The 25,501-nt window shown below is 38.4% G+C and overlaps 1 protein-coding gene across 5 annotated transcripts in view; it reads left to right on the top strand.

The window, feature by feature from the left end:
• The window catches only part of LRRC28 (leucine rich repeat containing 28), a 181,061-nt gene that overhangs the window by 54,092 nt on the left and 101,468 nt on the right, over positions 1 to 25,501 (top strand). The gene's annotated exons all lie outside the window — the stretch shown is intronic.

Here is a 25,501-nt window from a genome sequence, read left to right as displayed (position 1 = left end):
TAATTTTACCTATTCTAGACTTCTTTTTTTTTTTTACATCTTTATTGGAGTATAATTGCTTTACAATGGTGTGTTAGTTTCTGCTTTCTAACAAACTGAATCAGTTATACATATACATATGTTCCCATATCTCTTCCCTCTTGCATCTCCCTCCCTCCCACCCTCCCCATCCCACCCCTCTATGTGGTCACAAAGCACCGAGTTGATCTCCCTGTGCTATGCAGCTGCTTCCCACTAGCTATCTATTTTACGTTTGGTAGTGTATATATGTCCATGCCACTCTCTCACTTTGTCACAGCTTACCCTTCCCCCTCCCCATATCCTCAAGTCCATTCTCTAGTATGTCTGTGTCTTTATTCCCGTCTTACCCCTAGGCTCTTCATGACATTTTTTTTCCTTAGATTCCGTATATATGTGTTAGCATACGGTATTTGTCTTTCTCTTTCTGATTTACTTCACTTTGTATGACAGATTCTAGGTCCATCCACCTCACTACAAATAACTCAATTTCGTTTCTTATTATGGCTGAGTAATATTCCATTGTATGTATGTGCCACATCTTCTTTATCCATTCATCCGATGATGGACACTTAGGCTGTTTCCATCTCCTGGCTATTGTAAATAGAGCTGCAATGAACATTTTGGTACATGACTCTTTTTGAATTATGGTTTTCTCAGGGTATATGCCCAGTAGTGGGATTGCTGGGTCATATGGTAGTTCTATTTGTAGTTTTTTAAGGAACCTCCATACTGTTCTCCATAGTGGCTGTACCAATTCACATTCCCACCAGCAGTGCAAGAGTGTTCCCTTTTCTCCACACCTTCTCCAGCATTTATTGTTTCTAGATTTTTTGATGATGGCCGTTCTGACTGGTGTGAGATGATATCTCATTGTAGTTTTGATCTGCATTTCTCTAATGATTAATGATGTTGAGCATTCTTTCATGTGTTTGTTGGCAGTCTGTATATCTTCTTTGGAGAAATGTCTGTTTAGGTCTTCTGCCCATTTTTGGATTGGGTTGTTTGTTTTTTTGTTATTGAGCTGCATGAGTTGCTTATAAGTTTTGGAGATTAATCCTTTGTCAGTTGCTTCATTTGCAAATATTTTCTCCCATTCTGAGGGTTGTCTTTTGGTCTTATTTATGGTTTCCTTTGCTGTGCAAAAGCTTTGAAGTTTCGTTAGGTCCCATTTGTTTATTATTTTTTTATTTCCATTTCCCTAGGAGGTGGGTCAAAAAGGATCTTGCTGTGATTTATGTCATAGAGTGTTCTGCCTATGTTTTCCTCTAAGAGTTTGATCGTTTCTGGCCTTACATTTAGGTCTTTAATCCATTTTGAGCTTATTTTTGTGTATGGTGTTAGAGAGTGTTCTAATCTCATACTTTTACATGTACCTGTCCAGTTTTCCCAGCACCACTTATTGAAGAGGCTGTCCTTTCTCCACTGTACATTCCTCCTTCCTTTATCAAAGATAAGGTGACCATATGTGCATGGGTTTATCTTTAGGCTTTCTATCCTGTTCCATTGATCTATCTGTCTGGTTTTGTGCCAGTACCGTACTGTCTTGATTACTGTAGCTTTGTAGTATAGTCTGAAGTCAAGGAGCCTGATTCCTCCAGCTCTGTTTTTCATTCTCAATATTGCTTTGTCTATTCGGGGTCTTTTGTGTTTCCATACAAATTGTGAAATTTTTTGTTCTAGTTCTGTGAAAAATGCCAGTGGTAGTTTGATAGGGATTGCATTGAATATGTAGATTGCTTTGAGTAGTAGAGTCAGTTTCACAATGCTGATTCTTCCTATCCAAGAACATGGTATATCTCTCCACCTATTTGTATCATCTTTAATTTCTTTCATCAGTGTCTTATAATTTTCTGCATACAGGTATTTTGTCTCCTTAGGTAGGTTTATTCCTAGATATTTTATTCTTTTTGATACAGTGGTAAATGGGAGTGTTTTCTTGATTTCACTTTCATATTTTTTATCATTAGTGTATAGGAACGTGAGAGATTTCTGTGCATTTATTTTTGTATCCTGGTACTTTACCAAATTCATTGATTAGGTCTAGTAGTTTTCTGGTAGCATCTTTAGGATTCTCTATGTATAGTATCATGTCATCTGCAAACAGTGACAGCTTTACTTCTTCTTTTCCGATTTGGATTCCTTTTACTTCCTTTTCTTCTCTGATTGCTCTGGCTAAAACTTCCAAAACAATGTTGAATAAGCGTGTTGAGAGTGGGCAACCTTGTCTTGTTCCTGATCTTAGTGGAAATGCTTTCAGTTTTTCACCATTGAGGACGATGTTGGCTGTGGGTTTGTCATATATGGCCTTTATTATGTTGAGGAAAGTTCCCTCTATGCCTACTTTCTGGAGGGTTTTTATCATAAATGGGCATTGAATTTTGTCAAAAGATTTCTCTGCATCTATTGAGATGACAATATGATTTATCTCCTTCAATTTGTTAATATGGTGTATCACACTGATTGATTTGCATATATTGAAGAATCCTTGCATTCTTGGAATAAACCCCACCTGATCATGGTCTATGATCCTCTTAATGTGCTGTTGGATTCAGTTTGCTAGTATTTTGTTGAGGATTTTTGCATCCATGTTCATCAGTGATACTGGCCTGGGGTGTTCTTTCTTTGTGACATCCTTGTCTGGTTTTGGTATCAAGGTGATGGTGGCCTTGTAGAATGAGTTTGGGAGTGTTCCTCCCTCTGCTATATTTTGGAAGAGTTTGAGAAGGATAGGTGTTAGCTCTTCTCTAAATGTTTGATAGAATTCACCTGTGAAGCCATCTGGTCCTGGGGTTTTGTTTGTTGGAAGATTTTTAATCAGAGTTTCAATTTCAGTGCTTGTGATTGGTCTGTTCGTATTTTCCATTTCTTCCTGATTCAGTCTTGACAGGTTGTGCATTTCTAAGAATTTGTCCTTTTCTTCCAGGTTGTCCATTTTTTTGGCATAGAGTTGCTTGTTGTAATCTCTCATGATGTTTTGTATTTCTGCAGTGTCAGTTGTTACTTCTTCTTTTTCATTTCTAGTTCTATTGATTTGAGTCTTCTCCCTTTTTTTCCTTGATGAGTCTGGCTAATGATTTATCTATTTTGTTTATCTTCTCAAAGAACCAGCTTTTAGTTTTATTGATCTTTGCTATCATTTCCTTCATTTCTTTTTCATTTATTTCTGATCTGATCTTTATGATTTCTTTACTTCTGCTAACTTTGGGATTTTTTTGCTCTTCTTTCTCTAATTGCTTTAGGTTCAAGGTTAGGTTGTTTATTCGAGATGTTTCCTGTTTCTTAAGGTAGGAATGTATTGCTATAAACTTCCCTCTTAGAACTGCTTTTGCTGCATCCCATAGGTTTTGGGTCGTCGTGTCTCCATTGTCATTTGTTTCTAGGTATTTTTTGATTTCCTCTATGATTTCTTCAGTGATCACTTCGTTATGAAGTAGTGTATTGTTTAGCCTCCATGTGTTTGTATTTTTTACAGATCTATTCCTGTAATTGATATCTAGTCTTACAGCATTGTGGTCAGAAAAGATGCTTGATACAATTTCAGTTTTCTTAAATTTACCAAGGCTTGATTTGTGACCCATAATATGATCTATCCTGGAGAATGTTCCATGAGCACTTGAGAAAAATGTGTGTATTCTGAAAAATGTGTATTCTGTTGTTTTTGGATGGAATGTCCTATAAATATCAATTAAGTCCATCTTGTTTCATGTATCATTTAAAGCTTGTGTCTCCTTATTTATTTTCATTTTGGATGATCTGTTCATTGGTGAAAGTGGGGTGTTACAATCTCCCACTATGAATGTGTTACTGTCGATTTCTCCTTTTATGGCTGTTAGTATTTGCCTTATGTACTGAGGTGCTCCTATGTTGGGTGCATAAATATTTACAATTGTTATATCTTCTTCTTGGATCGATCCCTTGATCATTAGGTAGTGTCCTTCTTTGTCTCTTGTAATAGTCTTTATTTTTAAATCTATTTTGTCTGATATGAGAATTGCTACTCCGGGTTTCTTTTGGTTGCCATTTGCGTGGAATATCTTTTTCCATCCCCTCACTTTCAGTCAGTATGTGTCTCTAGTTCTGAAGTGGGTCTCTTGTAGACAGCATATATGTGGGTTTAGTTTTTGTATCCATTCAGCCAGTCTGTGTCTTTTGGTGGGAGCATTTAATCATTTACATTTAAGGTAATTATCGATATGTGTGTTCCTCTTCCCATTTTCTTAATTGTTTTGGGTTTGTTATTTTAGGTCTTTTCCTTCTCTTGTGTTTCTTGCCTAGAGAAGGTCCTTTAGTATTTGTTGTAAAGCTGGTTAGGTGGTGCTGAACTCTCTCAGCTTTTGCTTGTCTGTAAAGATTTTAATTTCTCCATCAAATCTGAATGAGATCCTTGCTGGGTAGAGTAATCTTGGTTGTAGGCTTTTCTCCTTCATCACTTTAAATATGTCCTGCCAGTCCCTTCTGGCTTGCAGAGTTTCTCTGAAAGATCAGCTGTTAACCTTATGGGGATTCCCTTGTGTGTTATTTGTTGTTTTTCCCTTGCTGCTTTTAATATGTTTTCTTTGTATTTAATTTTTGACAGTTTGATTAATATGTGTCTTGGTGTGTTTCTCCTTGGATTTACCCTGTATGGGACTTGCTGTGCTTCCTGGACTTGATGAACTATTTCCTTTTCCATATTAGTGAAGTTTTCAACTATAATCTCTTCAAATATTTTCTCGGTCCCTTTCTTTTTCTCTTCTTCTTCTGGAACTGCTGTGATTCGAATGTTGGTGCGTTTAATGTTGTCCCAGAGGTCTCTGAGACTGTCTTCAGTTCTTTTCATTCTTTTTTCTTTATTCTGCTCTGCAGTAGTTATTTCCACTATTTTATCTTCCAGGTCACTTAACCGTTCTTCTGCCTCAGTTATTCTGCTATTGATCCCTTCTAGAGTATTTTTAAGTTCATTTATTGTGTTGTTCATCGTTGCTTGTGTCATCTTTAGTTCTTCTAGGTCCTTGTTAAATGTTTCTTGAATTTTCTCTATTTCCAAGATTTTTGATCATCTTTACTATCATTATTTTGAATTCTTTTTCAGGTAGACTGCCTATTTCCTCTTCATTTGTTAGGTCTCGTGGGGTTTTGTCTTGCTCCTTCATCTGCTGTGTGTTTTTCTGTCTTCTCATTTTGCTTAACTTGTTGTGTTTGGGGTCTCCTTTTTGCAGGCTGCAGGTTCGAAGTTCCCGTTGTTTTTGGTGTCTGTCCCCAGTGGCTAAGGTTCGTTCAGTGGGTTGTGTAGGCTTCCTGGTGGAGGGAACTAGTGCCTGTGTTCTGGTGGATGAGGCTGGATCTTGTCTTTCTGGTAGGCAGGACCACGTCTGGTGGTGTGTTTTGCGGTGTCTGTGGACTTATTATGATTTTAGGCAGCCTCTCTGCTAATGGGTGGGATTGTGTTCCTGTCTTGCTAGTTGTTTGGCATAGGGTGTCCAGCACTGTAGCTTGCTCGTTGTTGAGTGAAGCTGGCTGTTGGTGTTGAGATGGAGATCCCTGGGAGATTTTTGCCGTTTGATATTATGTGGAGCTGGGAGGTCTCTTGTGGACTTGGCTCTCCTATCTCAGAGGCACAGAACTGACTCCTGTCTGTAGCACCAAGAGCCTTTCATCCACATTGCTCAGAATAAAATGGAGAAAAAGAAGGAAAGAAGGAATTAAGGAAGGAAGGAAGGCAGGAAGAAAGAAAAGAAAGAAGATAAAAATATAAAATAAAGTAAGATAAAATAGTTATTATAATAAAAAATAATTAAGAAAAAAAATTTTAAAAAAAGTAAAAAAAAACCAAAACAGACGGATAGAACCCTAGGACAGATTGTGAAAGCAAAGCTATACAGATAAAATCTCACACAGAAGCATACACATACACACTCACAAAAAGAGGAAAAGGGGAAAAAATAATAAATCTTGCTCTCAAAGTCCACCTCCTCAATTTGGGATGATTCGTTGTCTATTCAGGTATTCCACAGATGCAGGGTACATCAAGTTGATTGTGGAGATTTAATCCGCTGCTCCTGAGGCTGCTGGGAGAGATTTCCTTTTCTCCTCTTTGTTCCCACAGCTCCCAGGGCTCAGCTTTGGATTTGGCCCCGCCTCTGCGTGTAGGTCGCCGGAGGGCGCCTGTTCTTCGCTCAGACAGGACGGGGTTAAAGGAGCAGCTGATTTGGGTGCTGTGGCTCACTCAGGCCTGGGGGAGGGAGGGGTGCAGATATGGGGCGAGCTTGCGGTGGCAGAGGCCGCCACGACGTTGCACCAGCCTGAGGCGCGCCGTGTGTTCTCCCGGGGAAGTTGTCCCTGGATCCTGGGACCCTGGCAGTGGCGGGCTGCACAGGCTCCCCGGAAGGGAGGTGTGGAGAGTGACCTGTGCTCGCAAACAGGCCTCTTGGTGGCAGTAGCAGCAGCCTTAGCGTCTCATACCTGTCTCTGGGGTCCGCGCTGTTAGCCACGGCTCACGCCCGTCTCTGGAGCTCCTTTAAGCAGCGCTCTTAATCCCCTCTCCTTGCGCACCAGGAAACAAAGAGGGAAGAAAAAGTCTCTTGCCTCTACGGCAGGTCCAGACTTTTCCCCGGACTCCCTCCCGGCTAGCCATGGTGCACTAACCCCCTGCAAGCTGTGTTCACGCCGCCAACCCCAGTCCTCTACCTAAGCTCCGACCGAAGCCCGAGCCTCAGCTCCCAGCCCCTGCCCGCCTCGGCGGGTGAGTAGACAAGCCTCTCGGGCTAGTGAGTGCCGGTCGGCACCGATCCTCTGTGCGGGAATCTCTCCGCTTTGCCCTCTGCACCCCTGTTGCTGTGCTCTCCTCCGTGGCGCCGAAGCTTCCACCCTCCGCCACCCGCAGTCTCCACCCGCGAAGGGGCTTCTGGTGTGTGGAAACTTTCCCTCTTTCACAGCTCCCTCCCAGAGGTGCTGGTCCCGTCCCTATTGTTTTGTCTCTGTTTATTCTTTTTCCTTTTGCCCTACCCAGGTACGTGGGGAGTTTCTTTACTTTTGGGAGGTCTGAGGTCTTCTGCCAGCATTCAGTAAGTGTTCTGTAGGAGTTGTTCCACTTGCAGCCGTATTTCTGATATATCTGTGGGGAGGAAGGTGATCTCCGTGTCTTACTCTTTCGCCATCTTCCCTGCCGTCTCCTATTCTATACTTCTTAAGAATTTTTTTTCTAAAGTGCCAGTCACCATATGTATTTTAGTTGACTGTTCTTGGTTTGCCTATGGTGTCCTGTGAAATTGCTTTTGAACTTAATAGATAAAGCTATTTCAAGTTTCCCATACCTAGAATGCCATGGAACTTTATGAACTATCACTTTCAATAAAACAACAGCCTATAAAATTAATGTTACTTGATCCCTGCTTCTCCATTTTCTTATCCAATATAGTAGGTAGGTTTTAACTTGATGGGTTCTGATATTCCTTCTCTCACTAATATGCAACATACTTAATTTGTACTGACTCTAAAGATTTAATTTTATAAAAGGTATAGAATGACAGTCTTGAAAATTTGCTTCTCCTGCTAAAAGACATGACATATTAGGGTATGAGGGTTTACATACTATGTCTGTTTATTTCCTATACATATTTTATATTTCTTCTTCTAAATCAGAAACACATGTAAAGTTATGATACATAAATGGTAAAGCAAGGAATAGAACTTTGATTTCCTTATCTCTAGGGCAGTATCTAGAACTGATTTACAAAGTGTGATGTATACATAACGTTTTTCCTCCATATCACTTTTAAAAGTCTTCTAGACAATATCTTTTTAAACTTTATGACAATGTCAGTAATTTTGTTCCTAGCATGAGTTAATAATTTATTTAAACTGTTGCCCATTGATCTTTTAAAATAGCTTTATTGAGGTACAATTTGCGTAGCAGAAAATTTATTATATGTACAGTTTCTTGAATTTTATTAAATGTACACAGTTGAGGAAGCCTTATTACAGTCTAATTTTAGAATATATCCATCATCCCAGAAAATTCTCTGTTGCCTGTTTGTTGCTAGCCCCTGTTGTCACCCCCATCCAATTATTAATCTTGTTTCTATTTTTATAAGTAGCTTTGCCTTTTCTAGAAATTTCATAAAAATGGAATCATGTACAATAGTATGCAGTCTTTCCTGTCTGGCTTATTTTATACTTAGCATAGATTTTTTTACATGTATGTTTTTTTTAATTAATTAATTTATTTATTTATTAATTTATTTATGGCTGTGTTGGGTCTTCTTTTCCATGCAAGGGCTTTCTCTAGTTGCGGCGAGTGGGGGCCACTCTTCATCGCGGTGCGCGAGCCTCTCACTGTTGTGGCCTCTCTTGTTGCAGAGCACAAGCTCCAGATGCGCAGGCTCAGTAGTTGTGGCGCATGGGCTTAGTTGCTCCGCGGCATGTGGGATCTTCCCAGGCCAGGGCTTGAACCTGTGTCCCCTGCTTTGGCAGGCAGACTCTCAACCACTGCGCCACCAGGGAAGCCCCATGTATGTTCTTTTATGTTTTAGTAGGTTGTCTCTTTTTATTATTGAGTTATATTTTATTGTATGGATATGCCATATTTTGTTTACTCACCAGTTAATTGACCATTTAGATTGTTTTCAGTTTGGGCTGTTATGAATAATGTTGCTAACAACATTTGTGTACAAGGATTTCTTTTTTAATTTTAGATTTTATTTCTTTTTTGTGTACAGGCTTTTTGTGGGCTTATGTTTTCTTTTCTCTTAGGTAAATACCTATGAGTAGAAGTGCTGGTTTGCATGGTAAACATATTTTTAACTTTGAAAGAAACTGCTGAACTGTTTTCCAAAGTATCTGTACCACTTATATTCCCACCAGCAATGTATGAGAGTTCCAGTTGCTCTATATCCTTGCCAACATTTGGTATTTTCAGTCTTCTAATTGTGGCTATTCTAGTGGCTATATAGTTAGCTCATTATTGTTTTATTTTGCATTTCCCTCAAAACTAAAGACTAAGCATCTGTTGGTGTCCTCATAAAATTCCTATTTAAAATCTTAACCCCCAAAGTGATGGTGTTAGAAAGTGGGGCCTTTGGGAGGTAATTATCAGTAAGCCATAAGGGCAGAGCCCTCATGAATTAGATTAGTGCCCTTATAAAGGAGGCTCTTTATAAGCTTCCTCACCCCTTCTACCAGGTGAGATTGCAGTGAGAATTCCACAGTCAATGAGAGGGCAGGCCCTCTTTAGACACTGAATCTGCCAGCACCTTGATCTTGGATTCCCTATCTTCCAAAACAGTGAGAAATAAGTTTCTGTTGCTTTAAAGCCACCCAGTTTATGGTAGTTTTGTTATAGCATCCTGAACAGACTGATAGCATCTTTTTCATGTACTTATTTGCCATTTCTTTGGTGAAGTTTCTATTCAGAAATCTTTTGCCCTGTTTTACACTGAGTTGTTTGTGTTATTTTTAGTTGTAAGAGTTCTTTATATATTCTGGTGTTAAAGGATAATTTTCACACAGAAAGTTAAGATTATGACTCCTGTATAGATATAAAACTTTTTTAATGTGTTAAAGTTTTTATTTAACCTGTTAATGAGAAAACTGGTAAGGTGTTATAACCAGTTCAAAGGAGGATCCAAAGAACAGACACATTTATAGATCAAGAATCTTGAAATGAGCATTCAGATGGAACCAAAGGAGGTTTTTTTCCACAATGGCAGAGGGTGTCTCTCCATTGTGGGATATAATTTATTTTTTGTGTTTATAAATAAGGATTATTTTAAATTTTATCAGGTTGTAATCTACAATACAAATTACAGAGTTGTAAAATAGCCCCCATAGGATGAGAATCAGATCACCTGGAACGAAGCGCTATAGAGCAGGGCTCAGCAACTCTGACTTGTGGGTCAAATCTGACCAACCACCTGATTTTGTAAATAAAGTTTTATTGGAAGACACCCATACCTATTCATTTACACATTGTCTGTGGCTGCTTTTGTGCTACAGTGGCAGAGTTGAGTAGTTGTGACCGAGACTGTATGGCTCACAAAGTCTAAATTATTTACTAAATGACCTTTTACAGCAAGGTTGCTGATCCCTGCTTTTTCCTGGGTAAAGTCCTTTACCAGATATGTTATTTATAAATATTTTTTCCTAGTCTGTGGCTTGTCTTTTCATTTTTTTAAAAACATATCTTTTGAAGAGCAAAAGTTTTACATTTTGATGAAACCCAATTTATTAGCTTTGTGTTTTATGAATTGTGCTGTCAAACAGTTTGCCAAACGTAGGATCACAAAGTTTTTGTCTTATGCTTTCTTATATAAGTTTATATAAAATTTTATCTATTACATTTATGTCTATGATCCAGTTCAAGGTAATTATTGTGTATGATGTGAGGTAAGGGTTGAGATATTTTTAGATGTGGGATATTCACTTGTTTTAGCATAATTTGTTGAAAAGACTATCCTTTCTTTGTTGAAGTACCTTGGTGCCTTTGTCAAAAATCAGCTGACCATAAATATTTGGGTTTATTTCTGGAGACTCTCAGTTCTGTTCCCTTTGTCTTTATGTTTATCCTTATGGCAATACCACATTAACTTGATTACTGTAGCTTTATAGGAAGCTTTGAAATGAGGCCATGTAAGTTCTCAGCATTTTTCTTCTTTTTCAGATTTCTTTTAAAAATATTAAATTTAATTTATATTTTTCAAACCAAAGAAAATTATTTTTCCTCTTTTTTGAGCGTTTCATCTGTATATATATATTTGTATGTATGTATGGGTAGCAGTAAGAAGATAAAGATGAAGGTCTGGAGGACCTTTCAACAAAATGACCTATGGGGATCATTACACTGTTCAGTATCATTTCTAACTACCCAGTCTATTTCTTGCTTTCATTTTTAATTACGTAACTTATGACTTTAAGCTTGCTTCTCTAATTTTATTGTGCCTCCCACAACAGTGTGCCTCTTATCAATAACATAGGGACAGTGAAGGGCCAGACAAGGCCAGTGATGTTGTCTACATTGTGCCTCCAGTAGGATGGATGGTTGAAGGACAGACAGACTTGAGACTGAGGGAAACTGTTTCTGCTTGTCCCCCCACCCAACTGTGGACCTGCTTCTCCTCTTCACTGATGGCCAGATCTTGGTGGTGGGAGTTGAGCAAAAGAAGGTAAAGACTGAGTTTTAGCTCACAGCCAATCACCACAAATGCTTTTCAGTGTCCTATAAAGATTATATAAATATATATAAAGAGATTAGATGAAAGGATACCAGACAGTGAGGATGGTTACTGGAAGAGTTCTTTTCTCTGTGGCTTCTTTATAAATATGAATGAATTTCTGTATTGCTAAAGATTGGGAAAGTAAATATTGTGGACATCTTTTTTTTTTTTTTTTTGGTCATTTTGGATAAGCCATTCAGGGCCTATCATAGCACTCAGACTTTGTTATTTAATTTTTCTGTAATTTCTAAATTCTGGTATTTAAACAGCCTTCATCCATATAAAAATACAGATTTTATAGCAAATAAATTAATTTTAAAATTCTTTCATAGAACTAAAGTAAAATAAATACTACTTTGAAATTTATCAATATTTAACAAAATGTTTATAAGAAAAGTTCAGCTATTGCTAGAACTAAAATTGTCCCAACACCTTTAGGATACAGGCTTCAGCTATTGACAAAGTATTCGGATATGTTTAAAGTATGTTTATACTTCATAGAATGTTAATTATCAACCACTGTCTTTTTAAACCCCCTAATGTGCTAATTAGAGGCAAATAAAGGTGGAAAATTATGTATTTTTCCTTCTGTATTTTTGTCATTTTAAAATTATTTTGGAAGTAAACACAGTGGCTTTGTTCTCTTCAAATCCTTCTTTTTGTTTCATCCATTCTCTGAATGCTCTACTTACTTTCTTTTAACAGTGCTTTACATAAAGTATATTAGTAAATCTTTGTAAAAATTATGATGAATAACTTCCCGTTTCTTCCTCACTGCCTAGAAAAAGATGGCAGTATTTTAGTGTCAGTCACTGAGACATTAAGCCTTGAGTGGTAGTAGTTAATTTATTTTCAACATCATGATTAAGGCTCTTCAGAAGAATGCCTTTGTTAAATGTTTGTATTTCTCCCTTTATCTTCATTTAATTATTTCTTAGTATTACTCCTTATTAGGCTAAATTATTTCGGTATCTCTAATTAAAACTTAAATATCTTACAATGATCTGGCTTTTAAGAAGACATGCCGACTAAAGATGCTGAACCTTTTTCTCTTTGCTGTAGGCCCAGACATTGCCCGCTTTGGTTTCCTAATTTAGTAACAGAAATAAAACTATGCAGGACTGGGCAGGTTTGGTATGCTGGCACCCAGCTGGGAAGCATGGGTTTCTTAAGTAAATGGACCAATGGGGATTTGCGGAAAACACAGATTAAGTTACAAGAGCTTTGCACTTCGCAAATTCCTAGCTATTTAAAGGAACTCGACTAACCCACTGCCACCTAAATAAAGCTCAGTTTTGTTTAAACACACAGACACACTAAATGATGTATTGTTTCCTTTTCCAAAATTACCCCTCATCTTTGTGCTATTAATTTCATATTTTTGTACACTTTTAAAAAGCAATTTCTCTTTTAATAAATAATGCATCAAAATGAGTTTATTCAATTATTCTGTGCGTTTGTAATACCTTTCAAGATAGCATAATATAAAACAGTCAATAATATAGATATGTAATGTGTTTCTGTGTGAGAAAAATGAAAGAAAGTTCTGACAGAGATAAATTAAGAAAAATTTTTTAAAAACGTGGTTTTGCACACTACCTCTGGCACCTGCTTGGCTGGATGGCCTTGATTCCTGCTGTCTCTTCCTCCACCACAGATATTGTCAGTGCTCTGCATCATGCAACGCACACTGCTCGGGTGGGTTTGCAGTGGGTGCTTTCTTGGAATGTTTGAACACAGACTGCTTTCCTGTCTGCTGACACTTTTCCTTTTTGCTGCTGCTTTTTATCTGGCATATTCCTGGTCTTCTTTTCTTTTCTTTCTTTTTCATCTTAGTCTTCTTAAGGTCCATTGCCTCTGAATTTGGGGAAGAGCCTTGAGGCCCAAGGATTAACCCACTTCTCCTTCAAACCTTTATGTATTTCTTCTGGCCACTGTCTTTCATTGTCAGATGAGGGCCAGCTGTCCACCCTGGTGATCTTTTTTTTTAAATTTCTTTTAGACTGTTTATAAACTCTGGAGGCATATTCTGAGGTGTAATTTCATTGAAAGAGAGAGAGAATATGAATGAATGAGACTCTATCATTTCTTATAAGACTTCTTTTTTTAATTAATTAATTTTGGGGGGCTGCGTTGGGTCTTTGTTGCTGTGCACGGGCTTTCTCTAGTTGCGGTGAGCGAGGGCTACTTTTGCTGTGGTGTGTGGGCTTCTCATTGTGGTGTCTTCTCTTGTTGCAGAGCACCAGCTCTAGGCATGCGGGCTTCAGTAGTTGTGGCACGTGGGCTCAGTAGTTGTGGCTCTTGGGCTCTAGAGCACAGGCTCAGTAGTTGTGGCGCACGGGCTTAGTTGTTCCGTGGCATGTGGGATCTTCCCAGACCAGAGCTCAAACCCGTGTCCCCTGCATTGGCAGGCAGATTCTTAACCACTGTGCCACGAGGGAAGTCCCTCTTATAAGACTTTTGACAAATAGGAATGGACAGTTAATTCCAGTACTTGAGAGAGTATAGGTGGTGTGTGGAGGAGGATACAGTGTGCATTATAATCATACTTAAAGCAGTATTAGTTCACAATTAGAACAAAAGGGATTTAATATAAACTTTAGTCAAATTACATTGACTTTAGGATCAATATGATTTCCCATTGTATGAATGCAATCCAAAATATAATAAAGAATACTAAACATCACAAATACTTTGACTGAAAGTGGTCAGAAGGTTACTAATCTATAAAAAATCAGTTTTTTAAATGACCTATTTCTTGACTTTTGTGAACATCTGAATAAGGCAGATGCCCAGTCCTAGCATCAGGGTTCCTCCCTCTTGACTTCCTTCCTTAACCCCATTCTCTGCCTTTCACACCCAGTGGAGACTGGTTCATAGTTTCTCTGCTACTGGCCTTTCCTTTGCTTTCCTGAGAGAGAGAAGAAATTGGTCTTACAAGGTTTCCCTGACAAAGGGAGGGGGCGTCTCTGCTGTCAGAAACTTAAAGTGGCATCTCTTGGTTACTGTGTAATTCTAAACATTAGTGAAGATCTAGTATGTAGATATTTTTGCTCTGTCTTAGTAATTTTGATTTCTTAAATGTGTATATTCATGCTATTGTTATTGCTTGTAATAATAATCATATCTTAACAGTTACTGTAAAAAGTGGTAACTCTCCAGATAATCAAGAGATTACTATTGTTGTTAATACATTTATTAAGTGTTTAAACTAGGCCAGTCATGTTAAATGCTTAACTCTTTTCTCTATTAATTGCCACAATAATCAGACAGAATAGGTATTATTGTTTTTCACTTCTTTTAAAGATGGGGAACCTGAAGTATAGCTATTAAATGGGGGATCAAAGATTCTAATCCAGTTCATTCATGTTTTAAAAATGTAAAAGTTGTTACATATGGAAAAGTACACAGATTTAAAGTAATACTCAATGAATTTTCACAAAATAAATACACTTTTGTAACCAGAACCCCATAAGCCTGCTTGCACTTCTTTCCAGACACTCTCACCCCTCTTCTAGGGTAACTACTATTCTGACTTCCATCACCCATTCAGTTTTTTTTTTTTAATTTTTTAATTTAATTTTGTTTTTTTATACAGCAGGTCCTTATTAGTCATCAATTTTATACACGTCAATCCCAATCGCACAATTCATCACACCACCAGCCCCACCTCCCCACTGCTTTCCCCTCTTGGTGTCCTTACGTTTGTTCTCTACATCTGTGTCTCAATTTCTGCCCTGCAAACCAGTTCATCTGTACCATTTTTCTAGGTTCCACATATATGCGCTAACACACGATATTTGTTTTACCCTTTCTGACTTACTTCACTCTGTATGACAGTCTCTAGATCCATCCACGTCTCTACAAATGACCCAATTTCATTCCTTTCTATGGCTGAGTAGTATTCCATTGTATATATGTACCACATCTTCTTTATCCATTCGTCTGTCGATGGGCATGTAGGTTGCTTCCATGACCTGGCTATTGTAAATAGTGCTGCAATGAACATTGGGGTGCATGTGTCTTTTTGAATTATGGTTTTCTCTGGGTATATGCCCAGTAGTGGCATTTCTGGATCATATGATAATTCACTTTTTAGTTTTTTAAGGAAGCTCCATATTGTTCTTCATAGTGGCTGTATCAATTTACATTCCCACCAAGAGTACAAGAGGGTTCCCTTTTCTCCACACCCTCTCCAGCATTTGTTGTTTGTAGATATTCTGATGATGCCCATTCTAACTGCTGTGAGGTGATACCTCATTGTAGTTTTGATTTGCATTTCTCTAACAATTAGTGATGTTGAGCAGCTTTTCATGTGCTTCTTGGCCATCTGAATGTCTTCTTCGGAGAAGTGTCTTTTTAGGTCTTCTGCCCATTTTTGGACTGGGTTGTTTGGGTTGTTTTTTTGTTTGTTTGTTGTTTTTGTTGTTTTTCTGGTACGCGGGCCTCTCACTGTTGTGCCCTATCCCGTTGCGGAGCACAGGCTCCGGACGTGCAGACTCAGCGGCCATGGCTCACAGGCCCAGCAGCTCTGCGGCATGTGGGATCCTCCTGGACCAGGGCACGAAACCATGTTCCCCGCATCGGCAGGCGGGCTCTCAACCACTGCGCCACCAGGGAAGCCCGGGTTGTTTGTTTTTTTAATGTTGAGCTCCATGAGCTGTTTATATATTTTGGAGATTAATCCTTTGTCCATTGATTCGTTTGCAAATATTTTCTCCCATTCTGAGGGTTGTCTTTTCGTCCTGTTTATGGTTTCCTTTGCTGTGCAAAAGCTTTGAAGTTTCATTAAGTCCCATTAGTTTATTTTTGTTTTTATTTCCATTACTCTAGGAGGTGGATCAAAAAAGATCTTGCTGTGATTTATGTCAAAGAGTGTCCTTCCTATGTTTTCCTCTAAGAGTTTATAGTGTCTGGTCTTACATTTAGGTCTCTAATCCATTTTGAGTTTATTTTTGTATATGGTGTTAGGGAGTGTTCTAATTTCATTCTTTTACATGTAGCTGTCCAGTTTTCCCAGCACCACTTATTGAAGAGACTGTCTTTCCTCCATTGCATATCCTTGCCTCCTTTGTCATAGATTAGTTGACCATATGTGTGGGGGTTTATCTCTGGGTTTTCTATCTTGTTCCATTGATCTATGTTTCTGTTTTTGTGCCAGTACCATATTGTCTTGATTACTGTAGCTTTGTAGTATAGTCTGAAGTCAGGGAGTCTGATTCCTCCAGCTCTGCTTTTTTCGTTCAAGACTGCTTTGGCTATTCGGGGTCTTTTGTGTCTCCAAACAAATTTTAAGATTTTTTGTTCTAGTTCCGTAAAAAATGCCATTGGTAATTTGATAGGGATTGCATTGAATATGTAGATTGCTTTGTGTCGTATAGTCATTTTCCCAATATTGATTCGTCCAATCCAGGAACATGGTATATCTCTCCATCTGTTGGTATCATCTTTAATTTCTTTCATCAGTGTCTTACAGTTTTCTGCATACAGGCCTTTTGTCCCCCTAGGTAGGTTTATTCCTAGTATTTTATTCTTTTTATTGCAGTGGTAAATGGCAGTGTTTCCTTAATCTCTCTTTCAGATTTTTCATCATTAGTGTATAGGAATGCAAGAGATTTCTGTGCATTAATTTTGTATCCTGCAACTTTACCAAATTCATTGATTAGCTCTAGTAGTTTTCTGATGGCATCTTTAGGATTCTCTGTGTATAGTATCATGTCATCTGCAAACAGTGACAGTTTTACTTCTTATTTTCCAATTTGTATTCCTTTTATTTGTTTTTCTTCTCTGATTCCCGTGGCTAGGACTTCCAAAACTATGTTGAATAGTAGTGGTGAGAGTGGACATCCTTGTCTTGTTCCTGATCTTAGAGGTAATGCTTTCAGTGTTTCACCATTGAGAATGATGTTTGCTGTGGGTTTGTCATATATGGCCTTTATTATGTTGAGGTAGGTTCCCTCTATGCCCACTTTCTGGAGAGTTTCTCTCATAAATGGGTGTTGAATTTTGTCAAAAGCTTTTTCTGCATCTATTGAGATGATCATATGGTTTTTATTCTTGAATTTGTTAGTATGGTTTATCACATTGATTGATTTGCGTATATTGAAAAATCCTTGCATCTCCGGGAAAAATCCCACTCGATCATGGTGTGTGATCCTTTTAATGTGTTGTTGGATTCTGTTTGCTAGTATTTCATTGAGGATTTTTGCATCTATATTCATCAGTGATATTGGTCTGTAATTTTCGTTTTTTATAGTATCTTTGTCTGGTTTTGGTATCAGGGTGATGGTGGCCTCATAGAATGAGTTTAGGAGTGTTCCTTCCTCCGCAACTTTTTGGAAGAGTTTGAGAAGGATGGGTGTTAGCTCTTCTCTAAATGTTTGATAGAATTCACCTGTGAAGCCATCTAGTCCTGGAATTTTGTTTGTTGGAAGATATTTAATCACAGTTTCAATTTCATTACTTGTGATTGGTCTGTTCATATTTTCTATTTCTTCCTGGTTCAGTCTTGGAAGGTTATACCTTTCTAAGAATTTCTCCATTTCTTCCAGGTTGTCCCTTTTATTGGCATAGAGTTGCTTGTCATAGTCTCTTAGGATGCTTTGTATTTCTGTGGTGTCTGTTGTAACTTCTCCTTTTTCATTTCTAATTTTATTGATTTGAGTACTCTCCCTCTTTTTCTTGATGAGTCTGACTAATGGTTTATCAATCTTGTTGATCTCAAAGAACCAGCTTTTAGTTTTATTCATCTTTGCTATTGTTTTCTTTGTTTCTATTTCATTTATTTCTGCTCTGATCTTTATGATTTCTTTCCTTCTTCTAACTTTCGGTTTTGTTTGTTCTTCTTTCTCTAGTTCCTTTAGGTGTAAGGTTAGATTGTTTATTTGAGATATTTCTTGTTTCTTGAGGTAGGCATGTATAGCTATAAACTTCCCTCTTAGAACTGCTTTTGCTGCATCCCGTAGGTTTGGGATCATCGTGTTTTCATTGTCATTTGTCTCTAAGTATTTTTTGATCTCCTCTTTGATTTCTTCAGTGATCTCTTGGTTATTTAGTAACGTATTGTTTAGCCTCCATGTGTTTGTGTTTTTTACATTTTTTTCCTTGTAATTCATTTCCAATCTCATAGCGTTGTGGTCAGAAAAGATGCTTGATATCATTTCAATTTTCTTAAATTTACTGAGGCTTGATTTGTGACCCAGGATGTGATCTATCCTGGAGAATGTTCCATGTACACTTCAGAAGAAAGTGTAATCTGCTGTTTCTGGATGGAATGTCCTATAAATTTCAATTAAATCTATCTGGTCGACTGTGTCATTTAAAGCTTCTGTTTCCTTATTTATTTTCATTTTGGATGATCTATCCATTGGTGTAAGTGAGGTGTTAAAGTCCCCCACTATTATTGTGTTATTGTCGATTTCCTCTTATAGCTCTTAACAGTTGCTTTATGTATTGAGGTGCTCCTCTGTTGGGTGCATATATATTTATAATTGTTATATCTTCTTCTTGGGTTGATCCCTTGATCATTATGTAGTGTCCTTCCTTGTCTCTTGTAACACTCTTTATGTTAAAGTCTATTTTATCTGATACGGGTATTGCTACTCCAGCTTCCTTTTGATTTCCATTTGCATGGAATATCTTTTTTCATCTCCTCACCTTCAGTCTGTATGTGTCCCTAGGTCTGAAGTGGGTCTGTTGTAGACAGCATATAGATGGGTCTTGTTTTTGTATCCATTCAGCAAGCCTGTGTCTTTTGGTTGGAGCATTTAATCCATTCACGTTTAAGGTAATTATCAATTTGTATGTTACTATGACCATTTTCTTAATTGTTTTGGGTTTGTTTTTGTAGGTCCTTTTCTTCTCTTGTGTTTCCCACTTAGAGAAGTTCCTTTAGCATTTGTTGTAGAGCTGGTTTGGTGGTGCTGAATTCTCTTAACTTTTGCTTGTCAGTAAAGCTTTTGATTTCTCCATCGAATCTGAATAAGATCCTTGCCACGTTGTGTACTCTTGGTTGTAGGTTCTTCCCTTTCATCACTTTAAGTATATCATGCCACTCCCTTCTGACTTGTAGAGTTTGTACTGAGAAATCAGCTGTTAACCTTATGGGAGTTCCCTTTTATGTTATTTGTCATTTTTCCTTTGCTGCTTTCAGTAATTTTCTTTGTGTTTAATTTTTGCCAGTTTGATTATTATGTGTCTCAGCATGTGTCTCGTTGGGTTTATCCTGTATGGGACTCTCTGCACTTCCTGGACTTGGGGGGCTATTTCCTTACCCATGTTAGGGAAGTTTTTGACTATAATCTCTTCAAATATTTTCTCAGGTCCCTTCTCTCTCTCTTCTCCTTCTGGGACCCCTATAATGTGAATGCTGTTGTGTTTAATGTTATCCCAGAGGTCTTTTAGGCTGTCTTCATTTCTTTTCATTCTTTTTCTTTATTTTGTTCTGCAGCCGTGAATTCCACCATTCTGTCTTCCAGGTCACTTATCCGTTCTTCTGCCTCGGTTATTCTGCTGTTGATTCCTTCTAGTGTAGTTTTCATTTCAGTTATTGTATTATTCATCTCTTTTTTGTTTGTTCTTTAATTCTTCTAGGTCTTTGTTAAACATTTCTTGCATCTTCTCCATCTTTGCCTCCATTCTTTTTTTGAGGTCCTGGATCATCTTCACTATCATTCTGATTTCTTTTTCTGGAAGGTTGCATATCTCCACTTCATTTTGTTGTTTTTCTGGGGTTTTATCTTGTTCCTTCATCTGGTACATAGCCCTCTGCCTTTTCATCTTGTCTATCTTTCTGTGAATGTGGTTTTTGTTACACAGGGTGCAGGAATGTAGTTCTTGCTTCTGCTGTTTGCCCTCTGGTGGATGAGGCTATCTAAGAGGCTTGTGCAAGTTCCCTGATGGGAGGGACTGGTGGTGGGTAGAGCAGACTGTTGCTCTGGTGGGCAGAGCTCAGTAAAACTTTAATCGGCTTGACTGCTGATGGGTGGGACTGGGTTCCCTCCCTGTTGGTTGTTTGGGCTGAGGCAACCCAACACTGGAGCCTACCTGGGCTCTTTGGTGGGGCTATGGCAGACTGTGGGAGGGCTCATGCCAAGGAGTTCTTCCCAGAATTTCTACCAGTGTCCTTGTCCCCATGGTGAGCCACAGCCACCCCCTCGTCTGCAGCAGACCGTCCAACACTAGCAGGTAGGTCTGGTTCAGTCTCCGTTGTGGTCACTGCTCCTTTCCCTGGGTCCCTATGCATACAGTACTTTGTGTGAGCCCTCCAAGAGTGGAGTCTCTGTTTCCTGCAGTCCTGTTGAAGTCCTGCAATCAAATCCCACCAGCCTTGAAAGTCTGATTCTCTAGGAATTCCTCCTCCCATTGCCGGACCCCCAGGTTGAGAATCTGATGTGGGGCTCAGAACCTTCACTCCATTGGGTGGACTTCTGTGGTATTAGTGTTCTCCAGTCTGTGAGTCACCCACCCAGCAGTTATGGGATTTGATTTTACTGTGATTGTGCCCCTCTTACCATCTCATTGTGGCTTTTCCTTTTTCTTTGGGTGTGGGGTATGTCTTTTGGTGAGTTCCATTGTCTTCCTGTCGATGATTGTCCAGCAGCTAGTTATGACTCTGGTGTTCTCGCAAGAGGGAGTGAGAGCACGTCCTTCTACTCTGCCATCTTGGTTCCTAATCCTCCACCCATTCAGTTTTAAAAGTAAATTAAAGATACTACAATTGAGGGGCTTCCCTGGTGGCGCAGTGGTTGAGAGTCCGCCTGCCGATGCAGGGGACACGGGTTTGTGCCCCGGTCCGGAAAGATCCCACATGCCACAGAGCGGCTGGGCCCGTGAGCCATGGCTGCTGAGCCTGCGCGTCCGGAGCCTGTGCTCCGCAACAGGAGAGGCCACAACAGTGAGAGGTCCGTGTACTGCAAAAAAAAAAAAAAAAAAAAAAAAAAAGAAGATACTACAATTGAGATTTTTGCTAAGGTGTAGTACACAGGTTTTTCTCAATGTGGTTACATCTTACGAAGCCATTGTAAGTTGAAAATACCGTTAAGTAGAAAATGCATTTAATAGACCTAGCCTGCTGAACACCATGGCTTAGCTCAGCCTACCTTAAATGTGCTCAGAACACTTACATTAGCCTCCAGTTGGGCAAAATCATCCAAAACAAAGCCTGTTTTATAATAAAGTGTTGACTATCTCATGTAATTTATTGAATACTGTACTAAAAGTGTAAAACAGAATTGGTCATATGAGTGCAGAATGGTTGTAAGTGTATCGGTTGTTTACCCTGATCATCTGGCTTACTGGGAGCTGTGGCTCACTGCCACTGCCCAGCATCACAAGAGATTTATAAGATCAAAATTCAAAGTATAGTTTCTACTGAATGTGTATTGCTTTTGCAGTATCATAAGGTTGAAAAATTGTAAGTTGAACCATTGTAAGTCAGGGATCATCTGTACTACTCAGCTGGACCTCTGTATCTGTGGATTCTGTATCTGTGGATTCAACCAATGGTGGGTTGAAAATATTTGGGGAAGAAAAATTCCAGAAAGTTCTAAAAAGCAAAACTTGAATTTGCAGCACTGGCAACTATTTACATAGCATTTACTTTGTATTAGGTATTATAAGTAATCTGGAAGTCATTTAAAGTATATGGGAGGATGTGTGTAGGTTATACGCAAATACTACTCCATTTTACATAAGGGACTTGAGCATCCAAAGATTTTGGTATCTGTGGGGGTCCTGGAACCAATCCCCCTTATAAACCAAGGGGTGAATGACTGTACTTATTAAAGACTTGGTCTTTATGGACTTTATTCCAGATATGATGGAAAGCCACTGGAAGATTTTGAGCAGAAGAGTGATATCATGTGACTTAGGTTTAAAAGGATCACCCAGGCAACTGTGTAAAGAAGGAGCCAAGGATAAAAACTGAGAGATGAGTCAGGAATCTACTGAAATAAGCCACGTGAGAGAGGATGGAGGCTTACACTAGAGTGGTATCAGAACTGTTGATGAGAAGCAGTTGGATTTTGGTTTATTTCATGCTTTGTAACTCTCACAGTGCTTTACTTGTTTTCTATCATCCTCAGGGCTGGTTTTACCCCTGCTTACAAATAAGGAATCTTGAGGCTCTGAGAGGTTATGAACCTTACACAAGGTTACTTAGTAAGGTAGAATCATGACTTTCACCATGTCTTTTGATTCTCAGTCCTGTGCTTTTTTCTAACGTGTTACCGGAAATACATAGTCTTTTTAAAAAAATGTTTAATTCAAAGATTTATAAGATTGAGGAAATTAAATTAAAAGCATGTACTAGCTTGTGATACTATATTAGTTATCTACTGCTGGATAACAGATGACCACAAACTTAGCAGTTTAAAAAACACAAATTTATTATCTCATTGTCTGTGGATCAGGAGTCTAGGCACAGCTTAGCTAGATTATCTGCTTTGGGTCTCACAAGGCTGCAGCCATCGTTGGGTTGGCTGAGGCCTGTGGTCTCATCTGAGGCTTGATTGCTAGTTACTGTGAAGATCTTTTAATATTGCTTCTGGTGTGTGAGATGGGGACAAAAACGGTTGAAGTCATATAATGAAGTTTAGTATGTCAGCCATCTAACAAAAGGAATTTTTTGACTGTTTTTGCTGCCCAAAGGAAAGAATTCTATTAAAGAACGGTGCGCTTGTCTTTTTTCCCTGTAGGATCTCTCCCTTTTTACTTCAACTTTAGATGTATATGCTTAGCATTTGGAGTGTTAAAAACTTGTTCATTCCATTCTATAAGAATCTTGGTATCCAGACGGTGTGTTGGTGGGTGTTATCTGGCTCCTCATTTTGCTGCCACTACTAAACACACTAATTAGGCCTGTTAATGGTTATTTTCCATTTCACTTTTACTTTTGTTCTTAGTCCAGTGCCAGTGTGATATTTTGTAGCTTCTTTGACTGCTGAATTAAGAAAATTAACTTTGGAACCAACTTCTGGGTTCAGGGAAAAAAACCACTGAACAGTGATTTGAATCTCCAGTCCTGTAGCTTTTCCAAATTTTACTGCAGTTTAGTTGATTATTCTGAACTAGTCTTCCATTTTATGACATACAGCAGAGGAAAGCAGACTTTAAAACGCTGGTCTTGGTACTCTCTTCCACTAATATATTATTCTGTTAGTCTGTTTCTTTGTGCTTTCTGCTTTACTTACTTTAGGACTTTTGCTTACAAAATTGGCAGACTGGGTAATTCAAACCAACCCTCCTTTAAGGTCAGTTAGAAAAACTGGAGGGAAAAAGTCTGTTTTGAAGGCACTTGTGAGCTAACAACGTACTGAAGAATTCCCAGGCCAAAGAGATTGCAGTTGTTACACACTTTTATACTAAAACAAATCTAAGTTGCTTGGTTGAGGCATAGCATGTAAAAGATGCACCTGGGATGTCTTGTGCCAGAGAACAGAAAATCAGTCAAAGACTAGTGGGGTCATGTGTAAATAATAGAGGAGTCAACACTGGACAGTTTGACCATCAAAAAGAATGATGATTGAAATGGATTAAAAACACATCAGATACATAAACTTCTATGAGTTCATAATGATACTCTTTAAAAAAAACTAGTTGGTAAATGGCAGGTTGATAGGGTAAAGGGAAAGAATCAAACATTATTATGCCTTTTCTAAACCAGTTGTATTTCAGGGTAACTAAATAATTGAATGAAGGAGAGTTTTTCCATATGGAATAATGATACCTAATAAATATAGAAGGAATGATGCAATTAGAAAAACCAACATTTTGGAATATCTAATGAAATAATTGATTGCAGCAAAGATCATAGCTTCCTGAACCATTAGGTAAGAAGTTGATAAGGAACTTTGTGCTGGATGGATCAGGCTGATGACACCTGAATCCACTGATTAATCTTAACATCACTAAAGGTGGGTGAAACAGACATTATATCCTTCCCAGTGTGATGTAATCAGAACTATAAAGCCCCACCCTTAAGATCTAATCTTACCAAAGAAAATTGAACCTGAATCTATTTAAGCTTTTCTAACTGCCAGTTTACAGGGAATACAAGGGGTGAATAAAAATTTTAAATGACACCATAAAGACATAATAAACCAAGTTTAGAATGTTAGAAATTCTACAAAAAAATCCACTTTTTAAAGTAAGTGAAACATGAAGGAAAAGGAGGGAGAACTGTTGTAAATGTTAAAAAACTTAGGAATCATATCAGCCAAATGAAGTTGTTGGACCTTGTTTATATTTTGATTCAAATAAACTGGTTACAAAAACAATTTTTGTGACTATCTGGGAAAATTGAACATGGATAGGGTATTAGACACGTTTAAGAAGTTCTTGATTTTATTAAGTACAATAAAGGTATTGTGGGTTTTTTTAAACATCTTTATTGGAGTATAATTGCTTTACAATGGTGTGTTAATTTCTGCTTTATAACAAAGAGAATCAGCTATACATATACATATATTCCCATATCTCCTCCCTCTTGCATCTCCCTCCCACCCTCCCTATCCCACCCCTCTAGGCGGTCACAAAGCACCGAGCTGATCTCCCTGTGCTATGTGGCTGGTTCCCACTAGCTATCAATTTTACATTTGGTAGTGTATATATATATGTCCATGCCACTCTCTCATTTTGTCCCAGTTTACCCTTCCCCCTCCCCATGTCCTCCAGTCCGTTCTCTACGTCTGCGTCTTCATACCTGTCCTGCTCCTAGGTTCTTCGGAGCCTTTTTTTTTTTTTTTTTAGATTCCATATATATGTGTTAGCATATGGTATTTGTTTTTCTCTTTCTGACTTCACTCTGTATGACACACTCTAGGTCCATCCACCTCACTACAAATAACTCAATTTTGTTTCTTTTTATGGCTGAGTAATATTCCATTCTGTGTATATGCCACATGTTCCTTATCCATTCATCTGTCAGTGGACACTTAGGTTGCTTCTATGTCCGCTATTGTAAATAGAGCTGTGATGAGCATTGTGGTACATGACTCTTTTTAATTTATAGTTTTCGGAGGGTATATGCCCAGTAGTGGGATTGCTGGGTCGTATGGTAGTTCTGTTTTTAGTTTTTTAAGAAACCTCCATACTGTTCTCCATAGTGGCTATAACAATTTACATTCCCACCAACGGTGCAAGGGGTTTCCCTTTTCTCCATACCCTCTCCAGCATTTCTTGTTTATAGATTTTTTGATGATGGCCATTCTGACTGGTGTGAGGTGATACCTCATTGTAGTTTTGATTTGCATTTCTCTAATGATTAGTGATGTTGAGCATCCTTTCATGTG

Source organism: Tursiops truncatus, chromosome 2, assembly GCF_011762595.2.
Source record: "Tursiops truncatus isolate mTurTru1 chromosome 2, mTurTru1.mat.Y, whole genome shotgun sequence".
NCBI classification, from domain to species: Eukaryota; Metazoa; Chordata; class Mammalia; order Artiodactyla; family Delphinidae; genus Tursiops; species Tursiops truncatus.
This window is presented reverse-complemented; position numbering and strand designations above follow the sequence as displayed.